General features: G+C 40.3%; 1 long non-coding RNA gene across 1 annotated transcript; it reads left to right on the top strand.

The window, feature by feature from the left end:
• Window positions 1-10,644: 10,644 nt before the first annotated feature.
• Window positions 10,645-17,680, top strand: LOC132378378 (uncharacterized). Its single transcript, XR_009507011.1, has 2 exons — window positions 10,645-11,038; window positions 12,702-17,680. It is a non-coding gene; the product is annotated as an uncharacterized LOC132378378 (long non-coding RNA).
• The last annotated feature ends 329 nt before the right edge of the window (window positions 17,681-18,009 follow it).

Raw genomic sequence — 18,009 nt, 5'->3', positions numbered from 1 at the left:
AGTCTTCCCTACCTGGCGATAAAGTTTGTGACCATCCACCTTACTCGTGCATCTCATGATTTTATGAACTTCAGGAAGGTCACTCCTCAAGCTCCTTTGCTCCAGGAAAAAAAAAGCAGTTCCTGCCTGTCCATTCCCATTTTAAGTTATAAAAAGGCCTCCAGTTCTGTCAGCAACATTGTGAATCCTTTTTGCACCCTCTCTAGTTTCTTCACAACCTTCCTGTTGTGAGGCAACCAGAACTACACGCAATACTCAGGTACAGCCTCACCATGACTTTTGTCATCACAACCATTTCTCTAGAGAACTCTTTTGGAACAACGAAAGTTTTAGCGTTTGTACCATACTTCAGTATTGGAACTTGTGACATTGGTTATAAGCAGTTTGATGCTATTAAAACATCTCAATTGACCTATTCTGAACTGAACAGGCAGATCTTGATATCTTGAGCTCTTCCTCCAAAAACTTATATATTCAATTGTCATTTGCATTCTGGAGTTCAAGTGATATGGAATCAGGATTTGGTGGAGCTATATGTTCTATGGCCACTTTATTTAGTACCTCCTGAATCTAACAGAGTGGCTACTGAGAGTATCTTCATGGTCTTCTGCTGCTGAAGCCCATCCACTTCAAGGTTTAATGTGTTGTGCATTCAGAGATGCTCTTCTGCATGACATTGTTGTAATGTGTGGTTATTTGAGTTACTGTCACCTACCTGTGAGTTGAACCAGTCTGGCCATTTTCCTCTCATCTTTCTTATTAACAAGACACTTTTGCCCAGAGGACTGCAACTTACTGGATGTGTGTGTGTGTGTGTGTGTGTGTGTGTGTGTGTGTGTGTGTGTGTGTGTGTGTGTGTGTGTGTGTGTGTGTGTGTGTGTGTGTGTGTGTGTGTGTGTGTGTGTGTGTGTGTGTGTGTGTGTGTCTATATATATATAAATTTTTGTTTTTCAATTCTCTGGTATCTCTGGAGACTTGTGTGTGAAAATCCAAGGAGATCAGCAGTTTCTCAGATACTCAAACTACTCCAACTGGCACCAGCAATTGTTTCACGGTCAAAGTTACTAAGATCACATTTTTCCCCATTCTGCTATTTGGTCTGAACGTCAACTGAACCTCTCCTTTTTCTTCTTCTGTCTTTTAATGGTGGTTGACAGTGCAGCTTAAAGGTGCATTACCGCCACCAACAGGACTGTGCTTTCCTAATATCATCTTTCAAACATAAAACTGAAACCAGTGTCAATAAATGCACCAAGAACTTATTGCACATTAAAGTAGCACTGAACCAAGAGGATGTCTGGTAATTCCTTGCCAACCTGAAAACAGCAAGGATGACTGGAGTGCTCTCTCCTCCTCTCCAGCTTATAGAGCTCCCAGACCATGTTCCCAATGTGCAGTCTGCTTCCAAGATTATCATGCAGGATCACCATTACTTCCAGGATCACCATGCACACCCAAGTGATTCTCTCTAAAGCTAGTACCTGGAATCCAGATCATTTCCATGATTAAGAAAATGGGGGTAACAGAATTCGTAGCAACAATAATATTCCACCATTGATTGTTAAGGACAAAGAGGCCATCACTGAAGTAGGAATGCCTAGCTTGACTACATCATTCACTACCACACTTAATCAAGATAATCCAAGTGAAGAGGTTAAACAATGTAAGGATAAGGCTGCAAGTGAATACTCCAATGTGCTCAAAGCCAGCTGTAGCCAAAAACCCATGTCATTCACTCCATCTTTGCCACTTACTTTGAACAATGCACCACTGCCTCGTTGGTGACCATTTCAAACCAGCCAACAGGGTCTATTTCAGTTACCACTCTCTCTCTTTCTCTCAACCTTCAATGTCCCTCTGTAGTCAGCTCTCAGTCTACCGAAAATTGTTCCAATTCCAAAAGAACATTCTATGTCATGATCAGCCCGCCCATACCACCCCAGCCCAATTCAGCCCAATTCAGCCCAATACTTTCCAACCCAACCCAATCCAATCCAATCCAGTCCAATCCAATCCAGTCCAATCCAATCCAATCCAATCCAATCCAATCCAATCCAATCCAGTCCAATCCAATCCAATCCAATCTAATCCAATCCAATCCAATCCAATCCAATCCAATCCTTTCCAACCCAATCTAATCCAATCCAATCCAATCCAATCCATTCCAGTCCAATCCAATCCAATCCAATCCAGTCCAATCCAATCCAATCCAACCATTCCAGTGCAACCCAGTCCAATCGAATCCAATCCAATCCTACCCAATCCTACCCAACCCAATCCGGTCCAGTCCAATCCAATCCAGTTCAATACAATCCAGTTCAATCCAATCCAATCCAATCCAATCCAATACAGTCCAGTCCAGTCCAGTCCAGTCCAATCTAATCCAATCCAATCCAATCCAATCCAATCCAATCCAGTCCAATCCAATCCAATCCAACCATTCCAGTGCAACCCAGTCCAATCGAATCCAATCCAATCCTACCCAATCCTACCCAACCCAATCCAGTCCAGTCCAATCCAATCCAGTTCAATACAATCCAGTTCAATCCAATCCAATCCAATCCAATCCAATCCAATCCAATCCAATCCAATCCAATCCAATCCAATCCAATCCAATCCAATCCAATCCAATCCAATCCAATCCAGTCCAGTCCAGTCCAATCCAATCCAGTCCAGTCCAATCCAATCCAATCCAATCCAATCCAATCTAATCCAATCCAATCCAATCCAATACAATCCAATCCAACCCATTCCAGTCCAATCCAATCCAATCCAATCCAATCCAATCCAATCCAATCCAATCTAATCCAATACAATCCAATCCAATACAATCCAATCCAACCCATTCCAGTCCAATCCAATCCAATCCAATCCAATCCAGTCCAGTCCAGTCCAAACCAATCCAATCCAATCCAATCCAATCTAATCCAATCCAATCCAATCCAATACAATCCAATCCAACCCATTCCAGTCCAATCCAATCCAATCCAATCCAATCCAATCCAGTCCAATCCAATCCAATCCAATCCAATGAAATGGGCACAGAGTATGTTGGACAGTTCCTTATTTGGACAAGCTTACTGGCGGTAAGGTATATTCGTTCATTGTTGTCACATGTACCAAGATACTGTGTAAATTCTAGCTTGCATATTCATACATGTCGTATCATTACACAGAACATTGAGCTAGGTAAAATAATAACAATGCTGAATAAAGTTTAATAGTTACAAGAAAGTGCTGGGCAGTTAAATGATAAAATGCAAGATCATAGCAAGTCCTAAAGTCCATCTTATCATACGAGGTCCATACAAGAGTCAGTTGGCAATGGGATAGAAGCTGCTCTTGAGCCTGGTGGTGTGCGCTTTCAGGCTTTTGGATCTTCTGCCTGATGGGAGAGGAGAGAAGAGAGAATATTGAGAGTATATGGGATTCTTGATTATTCTGGCAGCTTCCCTGTGGTACTGAGAAGCATAGACAGTATCCATGGAGGGGAGGCTATTAATAACATTGTAGTGAGAAAGAAGCTTTAAAAATATTGAGGTGATTCGACAATCTAGCATGATACTTGTTTCCACTGTTCAATTGAATGACAATCATTAGGCATCCAACTGAAATAAACATGAGAGGAAGTTGGTGGTTTGCAGGCAGCCAAATTCTGAGGTAGATTCTCCATTCCCTGCACCACAGCCAGCTATGTTGGGTGATTATGCTGGCGATGTGTCTGAGATTAAACATTTGAAGTAATTCCTCTGCTCCTGAGAGTACAAGAAAATTGTATTTAGGAGGAGATTACATGATGGGCCGAGAAAATATTTTCTTAGGTATTCTCAGTTTTCTGGAAAATATGAAACGATTCCAGTACGTCTGTACCAGGGAAAAATAAAACTGAAATTGTCATATAAGTCTTGTGCATCCTATCAACAAATCAAATTACTTTGCAGAAGCACGAGAGCAACAATCCCTTGAAACAAGGCCAACTGTGATATTTGTTGCTAATTCTGGCCCCTTGATCATTTGCAAATTTAATTTTCCATCACTGGTAGCTGAGTAAGACCTTCTGTATGCTTCATCTCTTGTTTCTCCTTTAACATGTTCCGTAAAATGCCTTTCTTGAACCAATCTCATTATGTGGTTCAAAATTAAGTTTTATTTTATGTTGCTAATATGAAGCACCCTGGGATATTTTTTTATATTAAGGATATATTGTCTTCATTGCATATTGCCTGATGGGAAAGCTCAATTCCACCTACCTCAGAGTGCAATGAGCCACCTGTGCTCCGTGCTCCCCCTCCCATACTTAACCACAGTGGCAGCTTGGTCCCTGATGCCAACTCTTTATTGGCAAACATAAAAATGGCAAATTCTAGTCCCCAAAATTCCTCAGTAATCAATTAAATGATCTTCAAAGCTTATTAATGTTAAAACTGACACAAAATTTGGATGCCTGCTAACACTCAGAGATACACAAACATTTTAAAATAATCAGAATTGGATCTATTATCACTAGACGTGTCGTTAAATTTCTTGTTTGCAGCAGTAGTACAGCACATTACATAAGATATACTATAAATTACATTAAAATATTTAATAAACAGTGCAAAAGAAAGCAAAAATAGTGAGGTAGTGCTTATGGTTTCATTGTCAATTCAGAAATCTGATGGCGGAGGGGAGAAGTTGTTCCTAGAACATTGAATGCATGTCTTTTGGCTCTTATGTCTACTCTTTGAGGGTAGCAATGAAAAGAGGGCATGTCCCAGGTGCTGGGAGTCTTTAATGACAGAGACTATTGAAATTAAAAATACTGAAACAATTGAAGATGTTTGAAAGAGTATGTTCGTGACCTTCATTGTTGTAGCCCTTTCACTCAAGGTTTGGCATGTTTGCATTCAGAGATTCTCATCTGTACACCACTGTTATAACTCATGTTTCTTTGCATTACTGTGGCCTTCCTGTCAGCTTCAATCAGTCTGGCCATTCTCTTCTGACCTCTCATTAACAAGGTGTTTTCAGAGTCAGAATCAGAATCGGGTTTATTATCACTGGCATGTGATGTGAAATTTGTTACCTTAGCAGCAGCAGTTCAATGCAATACATAACTGAGCAGAGGGAGAAAAGATAATAATAATAAATAAAATAAAACGTAATAAATAAACAAGTAAATCAATCACATATATTGTATAGATTTTTTAAAATGTGCAAAAACAGAAATACTGTATATTAAAAAAGTGAGGTAGTCTCCAAAGCTTTAATGTCCATTTAGAAATCGGGTGGCAGAGGGGAAGAAGCTGTTCCTGAATCACTTGAGTGTGTGCCTTCTGGCTTCTGTACCTCCTACCTAATGGTAACAATGAGAAAAGGGCATGCCCTGGGTGCTGGAGATCTTTAATAATGGACACTGCCTTTCTGAGACACTGCTCCTTAAAGATGTCCTGGGTATTTTGTAGGCTGGTGCCCAAGATGCAGCTGACTAGATTAACAACCTTCTGCAGCTTCTTTTGGTCCTGTGCAGTAACACCTCCATACCAGACAGTGATGCAGCCTGTCAGAATGCTCTCCACTGTACAACTGTGGAAGTATTTGAGTGTATTGACGGGCCAAATCTCTTCAAACCCCTAATAAAGTATAGCCGCTGTCTTGCCTTCTTTATGACTGCATCAATATGTTGGGACCGAGTTATATCCTTAGCGATCTTGACACCCAGGAACTTGAAACTGCTTACTCTCTCCACTTCTGATCCCTCTATGAGGATTTGTGTGTGTTCCTTCATCTTACACTTCCTGAAGTCCACAATCATCTTACTGACGTTGAGTGCCAGGTTGTTACTGTGGCACCATTCCACTAGTTGGCATATCTCACTCCTGTACGCCCTCTCGTCATCACCTGAGATTCTACCAACAATGGTTGTATCATCAGCAAATTTGTAGATGGTATTTGAGCTATGGCTAGCCACACAGTCATGTGTATACAGAGAGTAGAGCAAAGGGCTAAGCACACACCCTGAGGTGCGTCAGCAAAGAGGATATTTTATCACCAATCTGCACAGACTGTGGTCTTTTGGTTAGGAAGTTGAGGATTCAATTACAGAGGGAGGTACAGAGGCCCAGGTTCTGTAAATTCTCAATTAGGGTTGTGGGAATGATGGTATTAAATGCTGAGCTATAGTCAATGAATAGCATCCTGACATAGGTTTTTGTGTTGTCTAGGTGGTCTAAAGCTGTGTGGAGAGCCTTGAAGATTACATCTGCCATTGACCTATTATGATGATAAGCAAATTGCAAAGGGTCCAGGTCCTTGCTGAGACAGGAGTTCAGTCTAGTCATAACCAATCTCTCAAAACATTTCATCACTGTCAATGTGAGTGCTACCGGGCGATAGTCATTAAGGCAGCTCACATTATTCTTCTTTGGCACTGGTATAATTGTTGCCTTTTTCAAGCAAACTTCTGCCTGTAGCAGTGAGAGGTTGAAAATGTCCTTGAATACTCCCGCTAGCTGGTTAGCACAGGTTTTCAGAGCCTTTTCAGGTACTCCATCGGGACCTTCTGCCTTGTAAAGGTTCACTCACTTTAAAGACAGTCTAACATCGGCCTCTGAGACAGGGTCATCAGATGCAGCAGGGTTCTTCACAGCTGTAGTTGTGTTCTCCCTTTCAAAGCGTTCATAGAAGTCATTGAGTTCATCTGGTAGTGAATCATCGCTGCCATTCATACTACTGGGTTTCGCTTTGTAGGAAATAACGTCTTGCAGACCCTGCCAGAGTTGCCGTGCATCTGATACCAGTTCCAACCTCATTCGAAATTGTCCCTTCACGCTTGAAATAGCCCGTCGATAATCATACCTGGTTTTCTGGTACAGGCCTGGGTTGCCAGACTTGAATGCCACAGATCTAGCCTTCAGCAGACGATGTACCTCCTGGTTCATCCACAACTTTTGGTTTGGGAATGTACAGCAAGTGTTTGTAGTCACACACTCATCCACACAGGTTTTAATGAAGTTGGTAACAACTGCAGCATACTCATCCAGATTCAAAGATGAATCCTTGAATACAGTCCAGTCCACCGACTCAAAGTAGTCCTGTCGGCACTCCCATGCTTCCCTTGTCCATAACTTCTTGGTCCTCACTACTGGTGCTGCAGTCTTCAGTCTCTGCCTATACTCAGGGAGTAGAAGTACAGCCAGGTGATCAGACTTCCTGAAGTGAGGCCATGGAATAGCCCGGTAGGCATTCCTGATAGTGGTGTAACAATGGTCCAGTGTGTTGTTTCCTCTGGTGTTGCAAGTGATCTGTTGATGGTAATTGCTTAGTGATTTTGTCAGACTGGCCTGGTTAAAATCTCCCCAAATGATGGTGAAGGTGTTAGGGTGCACTGTTTTGTGCATGTTGATCCCATTGCTCAGATCATCTAAAGCCAGCTTGATATTGGCCTGAGGTGGAATGTAAACTGCTACCAGAATGACCCCAGAGAACTCCCATGGTAAGTAAAATGGATGACATTTTACTGCTAGATATTCCAGGTCTGGTGAGCAGAATTGGGACAGCACTGATATATTCATGCACCAAGAAGAGTTGATCATGAGGCATGCTCCTCCACTTCTGCTTTTGAGAGACTCTATAGATTTATCCGGATGGTGTATAGTAAACCCGTCGATCTAGATTGCTGCATCAGGTATGGAAGGGCTTAACCAGGATTCTGTGAAACAAAGGACACACGCCCACACAACTGCTGCTCACTGGATGTATTTTTCACTCTATTCTCTGTAAACCTTGGAGACTTGTGTGTGAAAATCCTAGAGGATCAGCAGTTTCTGTGATACTCAAACCACCCCATCTGGCACCAGCAATCATTCCACAATCAAAGTCACTTAGGTCACAATCCTTCCTCTTTCCAATATTTGGTCTGTATAACAACTGGACCTCTTGACCATGCCTGTGAGCTTTTATCCAATGAGTTACCTCCACAGATTGCCTGATAAAATATTTGCATTAACAAGCACATGTACAAGTGTTCCTAATAAAGTGGCCAGTGAGTGCATTTTTTTCCATTGCAGATTTGCAAATGTGTATTAGCAGCTGGAGCAGATCATTTGACCTCTCCACCCTGTCCCATTGTCAACTCTGCATTTTGATGGTAACCTGTCACTTCCTTGCTTAACGAGTATCTTCCTAGCTCTGTCCTAAAAATATTTGAAAAAAAACATATTTATGACTACCAATTAACAATTAAATGAACTTAATTTAAAAACTGCATATTATCAGTAACTTGCCTCTGGACATGCCCACATAAAATGACATATCTTCTGCAGACAGATTTCCCTGTAACTGCTGGGGTACTGCATGGAGTTGGTGTATTGTCACTTAATTCTTTAAGTTATAGCGCAGATGAATGGTGAGGACTTTGGCACTTGTGTTCTGGATGAGCCAACCAGTCCCTTGCACAGAAAAGATTGTGCCTCCCTGTGTATTTTAAATATACTATGCTGTTAAAACTGAGGAAAGGGGATTAAAAACTGCATTGGTGAAGAAAACCAATTAAAGATTGGGTCCATGACTTTTGAACTATAGGATGTTCTACATTAATCTTCCAGTTTCACTTCTCTAATCATTAAAAAGACACTGTTGTTTTAGCAATGTACACTTCTGAAAGACAAAAAAATCAGTAACTTGACCTTGCTGCTTTCTCACAGACAAATTAAATGTTAACCTGGCAAAGATGACACCTGCCCATTACACCATTGTTTCTTCTGAACTGAGGATTTAGTTGTTTTGTTATCTGTTAAGGTCACCAATTGTAAAAAACTCCAGTAAGTCAATGATGGTAAATAACCCTTTACCTAAATGCACCGTTTAATGAATCAACAACAACGAACTGTACTTGCCTTCCCTACCCTGAATCACTTAGTGGATGAAGCCTTTACTTTTAGTCAGAGGAGTGAGATTAAAATGAGATCTCATACATTTTAGCGTTCAAGATATAGTTCAAATCTAATTTTAGAACCCATCCAGTCATCCACTTTGTGTGTTGGTAATAAGATAAAATATAGCATGGAGAAATTCAGGAGATAAGATTCAATAGCCTTTTAGCTTGAAGAGTTTATGTTCTTCTAATAACAAATGGGCCAAGCTAAAAATTAGACAGCATTGTACTTAATGGGAGTGATATCAATACTTACACAGGAGAATTTCTTCAAAAATTCATCAGTTTATATTTCAACTGATATGAGCAAAATGCTGTATTAGCTGTGAGATTAAGGTTTGTCTCCGAAAAGATGATAGAGCTTGTTTGAGAGAAAACTTCTCCAACTGTTTCAGCATAGTCCCTGAGAAACTCCAGTGAACCAGGACCAATGTGGAAAAGCCTGAGCCTGTTGAGGACACAAACTCCCTTTCTCTCCAAGAATTATCACCGGAGGGAGCAGGGTTCAGCCTGTGAGATGCAGTTTTGATAAAGGGTCTGGGATGCGAAACATTTGCTGTTTCTCTTCCCACAGATGCTGCCTGGCCTGCTGAATGTTTCCACCATTTTAATACCCCCTCACCTCTCCTACTTGAATTGTTGCAATTCATCAGATAATCAGGTTCATGCAGGGATTTCCACTCCGTAAGAAACACCTTGTGCCACCACACGCAAAATGCTCAGGACTGACAAAGGATCTTCATTTCCCTCCATGGGTGCTACCTGACTTCCTAAGTTCCTCCAGTATTATGTGTGTATTGCTCAAGATTTCCAGCATCTACAGAATGGCTTGTTGCCCCTTGTGCCAGTGGATATAATCCTGTCCACATTCTCTACTATTTCTTTCTCCATTATGCTTTTATCTGGTGTCCGGTTGCATACATTTACCCTATTCCTCTCAATCAGCTGTGGATGAGTTCCACATTTGGTTAATCCTCAGAGCAAATAAGTTCCCTTTTGGATTTATTGGTGTTCATATTTTACATACAGCTGTATATTTTGGGCTGTTGGCAAAAGTGAAAACACTTTGTTTTTCAAATTCTCTTAATAAAACTTGCCACCATGTTAAAGGCTTCTCCACTAGAGAAAAGGCTTTCAACCTCTTCTAAAGGTGATGGAAAGTTAAGGGAAATTACCCACGGCAGAAGTATAAAGGGACAATTTAATAGGAATATAATAGCGGAGCAGGCTTGTGGGTCCAAGTGGCCTGCTTCTAATCTGTGTGTTTTTTACAAATGTAATTATATATAATATATTTAATTGATTTTAAGTACTTTGGTATTTTAAAGGTAACCCTAGAGATGTTCTATTTGACTGAAGTACTTAGCATTCACAAAGGTTAACAAATTATCTTGCCCTGACCTCCATGAAGTTTTCTCAAGTAACATTTGATCCAAAGATGTTAAGCTACAATTTACTTCCTATATAAGTGCGTTCATATATTCTGCCAAGAATAAGTGTTTAACCTGTTAGTCTGAGTGAATGGCAATAATTTGTTCTGTCGAGTACTAGTTCTTGTTGGAAAATCAAAGGAAGGCTTTCCGTCCAAAGTAAAATGTGGAAAAATTCCATGTGAGAAAATCAGTTTTGGCAAACAGCGTCACTTGAAAGCCAACATTCCTTTCAGTGCTCATTATAGCAAGACAAGTAGATAGGAAAAAAAAATGGTGTAATGTCTGCAGAATGTGCCAACAAATTACATGTCCATCTTTAGTGTTGTTTAAGAGATTTGTATTCCTCCCCCAAAGCTGCAGGAATGAGTATCGATGAAAAATTAGTGAAAAGGTAATGTTTTACTTGTGATGGTCATTAATCATGAGGGGACAAATCCTTTCAAGACATGTCCTGTCAAAGAAGGTAAAAGTCAATATGTAACCAATATAACTGCAGCCAAAAATAAGTTTATCTTTCCAGGCATTCAGGTCCATTCTTCCTTCCCCCTCCAGTTGATTATTAACCCCTTCCTCTGATTTATGAGTGAAATCTCATATCATGCTCGATTCACTTAATTGACAGAGAACAATTTTCCCTTGAAATCAGTCAGTTGGAGAAGTACATGCACTGTGTGATTTGAGACCAGCTGGGGTAAGGATTCTTCTCAGTAAGTTGCACTAAATCCAAAATATTGGCTGATCATAAATGCAAGATGTTCTGCAGATGCTGGAGGTCCAGAGTAACAGACACAAAATATTGACAGAGCTCAAGAGGTTAGGTAGTATCTATTGAAAGGAATAAAGAGTCAACATTTCTGGCGGAGACCATTCATCAGGATCAGATAGTCTGACGAAGGGTTTCAGCCTGTAATGTGGACTCGTTATTCCTTTCCATCAATGCTGGCTGACTGGCTGAGCTCCTGCAGCATCTTCTGTGTCCTGAAGTCGTGACTGCATGTTTTGCACTTGAAATGTGGTCCTCATGAACCGATGGAAGTGGAGTAAAATGCACAGCTGTGGTTAAATTGGATGTTTAGCTCAAATGAGTGACAATGAATTTCGATCACATTTGTTCACAGCTAGAACAAAGTGTAAAGGCTCATTATATTGTACGTCCTTTCTGCTTGGTTGCATCTTTCTTTTCTGTTGTTAATTTCAACCAATTATGATTCAAAATGGAGACATAGGTTTCCTGGCTGAGGAGACTCTAGCCATTAGCTTGATTTACAAGTGGATGCCTGCTAGAAGCATTTTGCTTAAATCCGACTCTGAACTTCTATTCTCTGATGGAGCAGCAACTGTTTCTGAAAAAACATCACCATAGACTTCCAAAAAAAGAGGAAGCAGAATGAATATTGTTAATCATTGGAGCTGGTCCAAGATCTGTTACAATTCCACAGGATGCCTGCGCCAGCTTGTGCCATTGATAAGACAAGGGGCACAAGAGAAACAGTAATATTAAGTCAATGAGTGTGTAATTTCAATTTTTTTCTGTTAACGATTATGTCATGAGCTCTTTGGATATTTCATATGAGGCTTAAGCTTCGGCACCCAGTTGATGGCCTGCATCTCAGTGTCAAGGTCAGTGAGTGAAAAAATAGTAGCAAGGGATGGAAGGAAGGCCATGCTTTGCTGCTTCCATTCCATGTGTATAATGGGCCACTTTGGGGATGAGACCGAGAAAACAACCCGCATTTACGGACAATGAAGCTGCTGCTGGTTCTGAGCAACACACACGAAATGCTGAAGGAACTCTGCAGGCCAGGCAGCATCTGTGGGAAAAAACATCAACTGTACATTTCTCCATAGATGCTGCCTGGCCTGCTGAGTTCCTCCAGCATTTTGTGTGCGTTTCTCTTCTCTGCTGCTGCTTCCCTTTAGACCACATCCAGTCTGCCAGACTTCACTTGTATTATAAACTTTTTATCTTCTTGCTTAAGATTTTTTTCTGCTATTTAATCTTTCTTGTATTTATTTAAAACAAAAACTGTGGGAATTCTTATAATTGAAGAAATATCAGTTAAATTAGTGGCGAGTCTAATGCTCGCTGCCAACAAATACAAGACTATTTTACCTTTATATGGATTCAAATGCACTCAAATTCCACTGTGTGGTAGATCAGAATGAGCCAAAACTCTCTTGGAACTGGGATTAAATTCCTAAAGTAAAATCAAAACTGTATTCCATATGCAATGTATTTTTTTTTAATCTGTCAGCTTTCCAGGATAAATTATTTATCTGTGAAAGCAAAATTATCATTGATTCCAAGATGTCAGATAATGCACTAAATAAGGCATGATTTTATTTTTTGCTAGTGTAAGGATAGGAAGAGATGTTTGAGGACCTGAGGCACTAATGGAGAAAATATACATCTAGGGCGTTCAGCCCTTGCAGTCTCTCGACAGGAAGGTCAAAGATGATGAGGATGGACGGCATTTCTATTATTTCGTCCAGTATCCATGGTGGTAGGAGGACTGGCACTGCACTTTACACTGCAGAGAAGTCTCAATCACTTTGCCCTCTCGAGGTATCTGCTCAATGTGACATTGGGAATTGGAGCTTTGTATTAACATTTTTGAAATGTTTTTTCCCCAACACTGACATATCAAAATTAATAATAGTTCACATGTTTAAAGAGCAAGACCAGCATGGTTTTTTTAAAGACATGATTAACAACTAGCTCTTATTTGTCACATCTACATTAAAATATACAGAGAAATGCATTTTTTGTGACAACGACCAACCCAGTCCATGGATGAGCTGGGGGCAAACTGTAAGGACCATAAGGGTTCAGGCACTAACATAGAATGCCCGCAAATGATCACAACCTCGATTTAGCTTGCATAGCAGGTAAAGTGTTGCTTAACTCTCCAAGCAAAACAGAATGTGAGCTTAAGGCGAGGGAGGTATGCAGTCTTGGTCAATTCAGTCCTGATTGGCACTTCTGTTCCGCATTACTGATACTGACCTTCTTGCCCCCTAACTCCCAAGCCACTCAATAAGTGTAACATTTAGATTGATGTTTTTCCCAGTTATAAAGAGCAGCGTCTTAAATGTTAATAATATCGTGTTTCTCTTATCGTCAAAAGCACAGGAACTTTAATGATTCTGTACAAAACATTAAATCCAGCAAAAGCAGTCATTTTCTGCACTCATTACTACCTCACCATATCTTTCAGCACTTTCAGTCTGTAAAAATGCACTAATTATCTCTTAGAGACTTTCCATATTATTGATTCCATCGCCCTTTGAGAGATAGATTTATTTGACTTAATTTCTTGCAAACTTTGGACTTAGGTCTCATAGCAGTGAACAATTCTTGCTTTACTCAGTTTAGCAAAGATTGAATTGATTCAGATTATGTCAGATGGCATGATTTAGCACCAGACTGATTGGTGGAGAATTGTTTATGTTTCGTTGATCTCTGGAGCCTGTTATGACCAACAGATATTATAGACTGACACTCACAACTAGCGACTTGGGTTATAAAAGTACAAGAGCAACTTTGTGCATGTCTGCCTAATACCCTTATCACAAAATTAGATTCCCAGTGGGAGAACGTTTAAGGAAGTGTTATGCAAAACACTGTTATAATGTCTATAAATGTTTTTTTCTTAAGCTCTGCTCCCACATGGCATTTGATAATCCAGCCAAAACACTTCTGAGATGTTATACCTCTGGAAGAAACAAGAAACAGTTTTAAAGTGCCCTGTGAAAGGAACAATTTTTTTCTCTGCAAAGCAATTTTATTTAGTCAAGTTTCTGTTCAAACTCACTTGCAAATCTGCTGGGTCAGAGCAGCAAGCATCATTTTACTTTTTATAATTAATTTTTGGTCTGTGTCAGAAAGGTTGCAGTATGGTTTCAGAAATAAATCTGGGATAGGCTTATCATAAAACTTTGTATTTAACCAATACATCACCATTAAACCATTAAAAATAACAGTTAAAATGAAAAAACGTAACCATTTGCTGAAAGATTTGGTGTATTATAGGCAGTTCCTCTGTAAAAAATGTATACCTACTCTTTTAGTTTTTAACTATTAATAGCATTATAAGAAAATGAAAAAGACAAATTTTAAGAGCTAAAGATCTTGAAGTTTTTCAAGCAAGTATGTTTTACAGAAAATTAACAATGTGATTTCTATAACTTTGGGAAAATGTTGTGAGATCTTGGGAGTACAGATTGATAGTTCACTGAAAGTGGCACCACAAAGTAGCCAGGGAGGTTAGGAAGATATGTGGTATGTTTTCCTTCAGTGATGGGGAAGTCATTCAGCAGCTGTGTAGATAGTCAGAATCTTTATCTTAGGGTAGAAATTTCAGATGCTAGAGATGATACATTTACGATGAGAGAGGAATAGGTTGAGGGAGATGTGTGGGTTGTTTTTTTTACACAGCAAGTGGTAGGTGCTTGGAACATGCCACCAGTGGAAGAGGTGCAGGCAGACACTTAGCAATGTTTAAGAGACATTTAGACTGGTGCATGAGCCGGCAGGAAATTGAGGGACACTGACTAAATGCAGGCAGATATGCAAGTTTAAATTGGCATTGTGTTTGGGACAGAGTCCATGAGCTAATCAGCCTGTTTCTGTACACTGCTGTTCTAAATTCTTTAATTCCAGGATACAAGTCGCAGCAGGAGGAGGCCATTTACCCCTTAGTACTGTGCTCTCACAATGAGATCATGAGCAACAACCTGGCACTCAACGTCAGTGAGATCAAAGAGTTGATTGTGGACTTCAGGAAGGGTAACATGAAGGAAGACATACCGATCCTCATAGAGGGATCAGATGTGGAGAGAGTGAGCAGCTTCAAGTTCCTGAGTGTCAAGAGCTCTGAGGATTTCATCTAGTCCCAACATATCAATGCAGCAATAAAGAAGGCAAGATGGCGACTATACTTTTTTAGGAATTTGATGAGATTTGGTGTGTCAACAAAAACACTCAAAAACTTTTATAGATGTACCATGGAGAGCATTCTGTCAAGCTGCATCATTGTCTGGTATGCAGGGGCTATTGCACAGGATCGAAGGAAACTGTATATGGTTGTAAAGTTAGTTGGCTCCATCTTGGGTACGAGCCTACAAAGTACCAAGGACATCTTCAAGGAGCGGTGTCTCAGAAAGGCAGTGTACGTTATTAAGAACTCCCAGCACCCAAGGCAGGCACTTTTCTCATTGTTACCATCAGGTAGGAGGTACAGAAGCCTGAAGACACACACTCAGCGACTCAGGAACAGCATCTTCCGCTCTGCCATTCAAATCTGAAAATGGGCATTGAACTACCTCACTTTTTAAAACATTTTATTTCTGTTTTTGAATGATTTTTAATCTATTCAATATACATATAGTGTAAGTTATTTATTTATCTACTATATTATGTATTGCATTTATTGCTGCTGCTAAGTTAACATATTTCTCGACACCTGCTGGTGATAATAAACCTGTTTCTGATTCACCTACATCAAACCCACCTTTTCTTCTACAAGAACCTACGAAAATAGGAGCAGGAACTTGCCACTGGGCCCTTCCCACCTGCCCGCCATTCAGTGTGTTCTGTGCTGGACTCAAATTCTCTTTAGTGCCTATATTCCATCAACCTCATTCCTTAATCTTTCATATAGTTTTCTGTTTCCACCTTCAATGTATCTATAGTCTTTCCTCCACCATTTGCAGCATAAGAGAATTCCAGAGTTTCACTTTCCACTGAGAAGAAATTTCTGCTCACCTGAAGTTTTAAGTGACCAAACCTTTGTTTTGTAAATTTGTCCCTTTTCTCGTGGATCTCCTAGTAGTGGGAACATCTCAATATCTACTCTGTCCAGCTCCCTTAAGATCTTACAGTTTTGAATCAGGTCACGTATATGTCTAAACTCTTCTAAGTTCCACATTTATATTTCCAATCCCCACATACTTTGATCTAAAAATGTATTGATGCCAGCTGTAGCTACTACACTATTTTCTGCCCTCTATTCTCTTTCTTAATTGCCTACTATCACACAGGTCCACAGCAGATGCTGTTTCATTGGTTCTTCCCTCAACCTGTAACATCTAGACAATAAAGATGCATACCTCAGGATGTTGTATATTGACTACAGTTTGACATTCAATACTATCATGCCTTCAAATCCAATCAATAAACCTTAAGACCTTTGTCTCAATACCTTCTTGTGCAGTGGGTCTTTGATTTCATCACTTGTTGACCACAATCGGTTCAGATTGGCAAAAATATCTCCTCACAACCTCCAACAGCACAAGTGCATCACATCCTTGTAAGCTTAGCTCCCAGTTCTACTTGCTTTATACTTATGAATGTGAGGCTAAGCACAGCTCAAACGCCATATTCAAGTTTGTTGAGGACACCACTGCCGTAGACCTAATCAAAAGTGATGATGAATCAGTATATAGGAGGGAGATTGAAGATGTGGCTGAGTGGTGCCAAAGCAACAACCTCCTGCTCAATGTCAGCAAGACCAAGGAGATGATTATTGACTTCAGGAGGATGAAACCAGAGGCCAGTTCGCATCGGAGGACCGAAGAAGGAGAAAGTCAGCATTTTTAAATACCTCGGTGTTTTCATTTTAGAGGATCTGTCCTAGGCCCTTCGGTGTAGGTGCCATTATGAAGAAAGCATAGCAGTGCCTCTACTTCCCTAGAAGTTTGTGAAGAATTGGCCTGACATCTAAAACTCTCACCAACTTCTATAGGTGTGTGGTGGAGAGTGTATTGACTGGTAGCAACATGGGCTGGTATGAAAATACTGATGCCTTTGAATGGAAAATTCTACAAAAAGTACTGGATATGGCCCAGCCCATCACAGGTAAAGACCTCCCCAGCGCTGAGTGTATCCTCATGCAGAGCTGTGCAGGAAATGCAGCATACATCATCGAGGGCCCCACCACCAGGTCATGCTCTCTTCTCACTGCTGTCGTCGGGAAGAAGCTACAGGAACCCCAGGACCTACATCACCATGTTCAGAAATAGTTATTACATCTTAACCACCATGCTCAGAGAGGTTAACTTCACTCAACTTCACCTGCCCCATCGTTGAACTATTTCCACGACCTATATACACACTTTAAAGGACTCTTCACCTCATGTTGTCGATACTTATTGCTTTTTTTTTGTAATTAGACAATTTGTTGTCTTTTGCATATTGGTTGTTTGTCCTTCTTGTTGGATGTGGTCTTTCATTAATTCTATTGTGTTTCACTGTATGCCAGTAAGGAAATTAATCTCAGGGTTGTAAATAGTGACATATTTGTACTTTGATAATAAATTTACTTTAAACATTTTTACTACCTCAGTCTACTTATGTATGGTAGGACCTGCTAGGAAACAGAAGTTTTACATGATATCTCTCAGTACATATGCCAATTCCAATTTCAAGAGAGTCTAAAATCAGATGGCTAGATTGGCATTGTCAGCAGTGAAACAGATGCTTATCAATATATTTCATGTGGTTGACATTTGTAAAGACAACAGGTGTGGATGCGTGGCAGAGGCAGGTGTAGGAGAAGAAAGCCAGTGTTGGTTAGATGGGTATGGATATGGAGTGACTTTACTGGAGTTAGTTTTATGCAGGATGTAATCATCTGATTGTTGGGCTAACTGTTGGTGGGG

This window comes from Hypanus sabinus, chromosome 20 (genome assembly GCF_030144855.1).
Source record: "Hypanus sabinus isolate sHypSab1 chromosome 20, sHypSab1.hap1, whole genome shotgun sequence".
NCBI lineage: Eukaryota > Metazoa > Chordata > Chondrichthyes > Myliobatiformes > Dasyatidae > Hypanus > Hypanus sabinus.
Note: the sequence above shows the minus strand (reverse complement) of the source record. Positions and strands in the feature narration are given on the sequence as shown.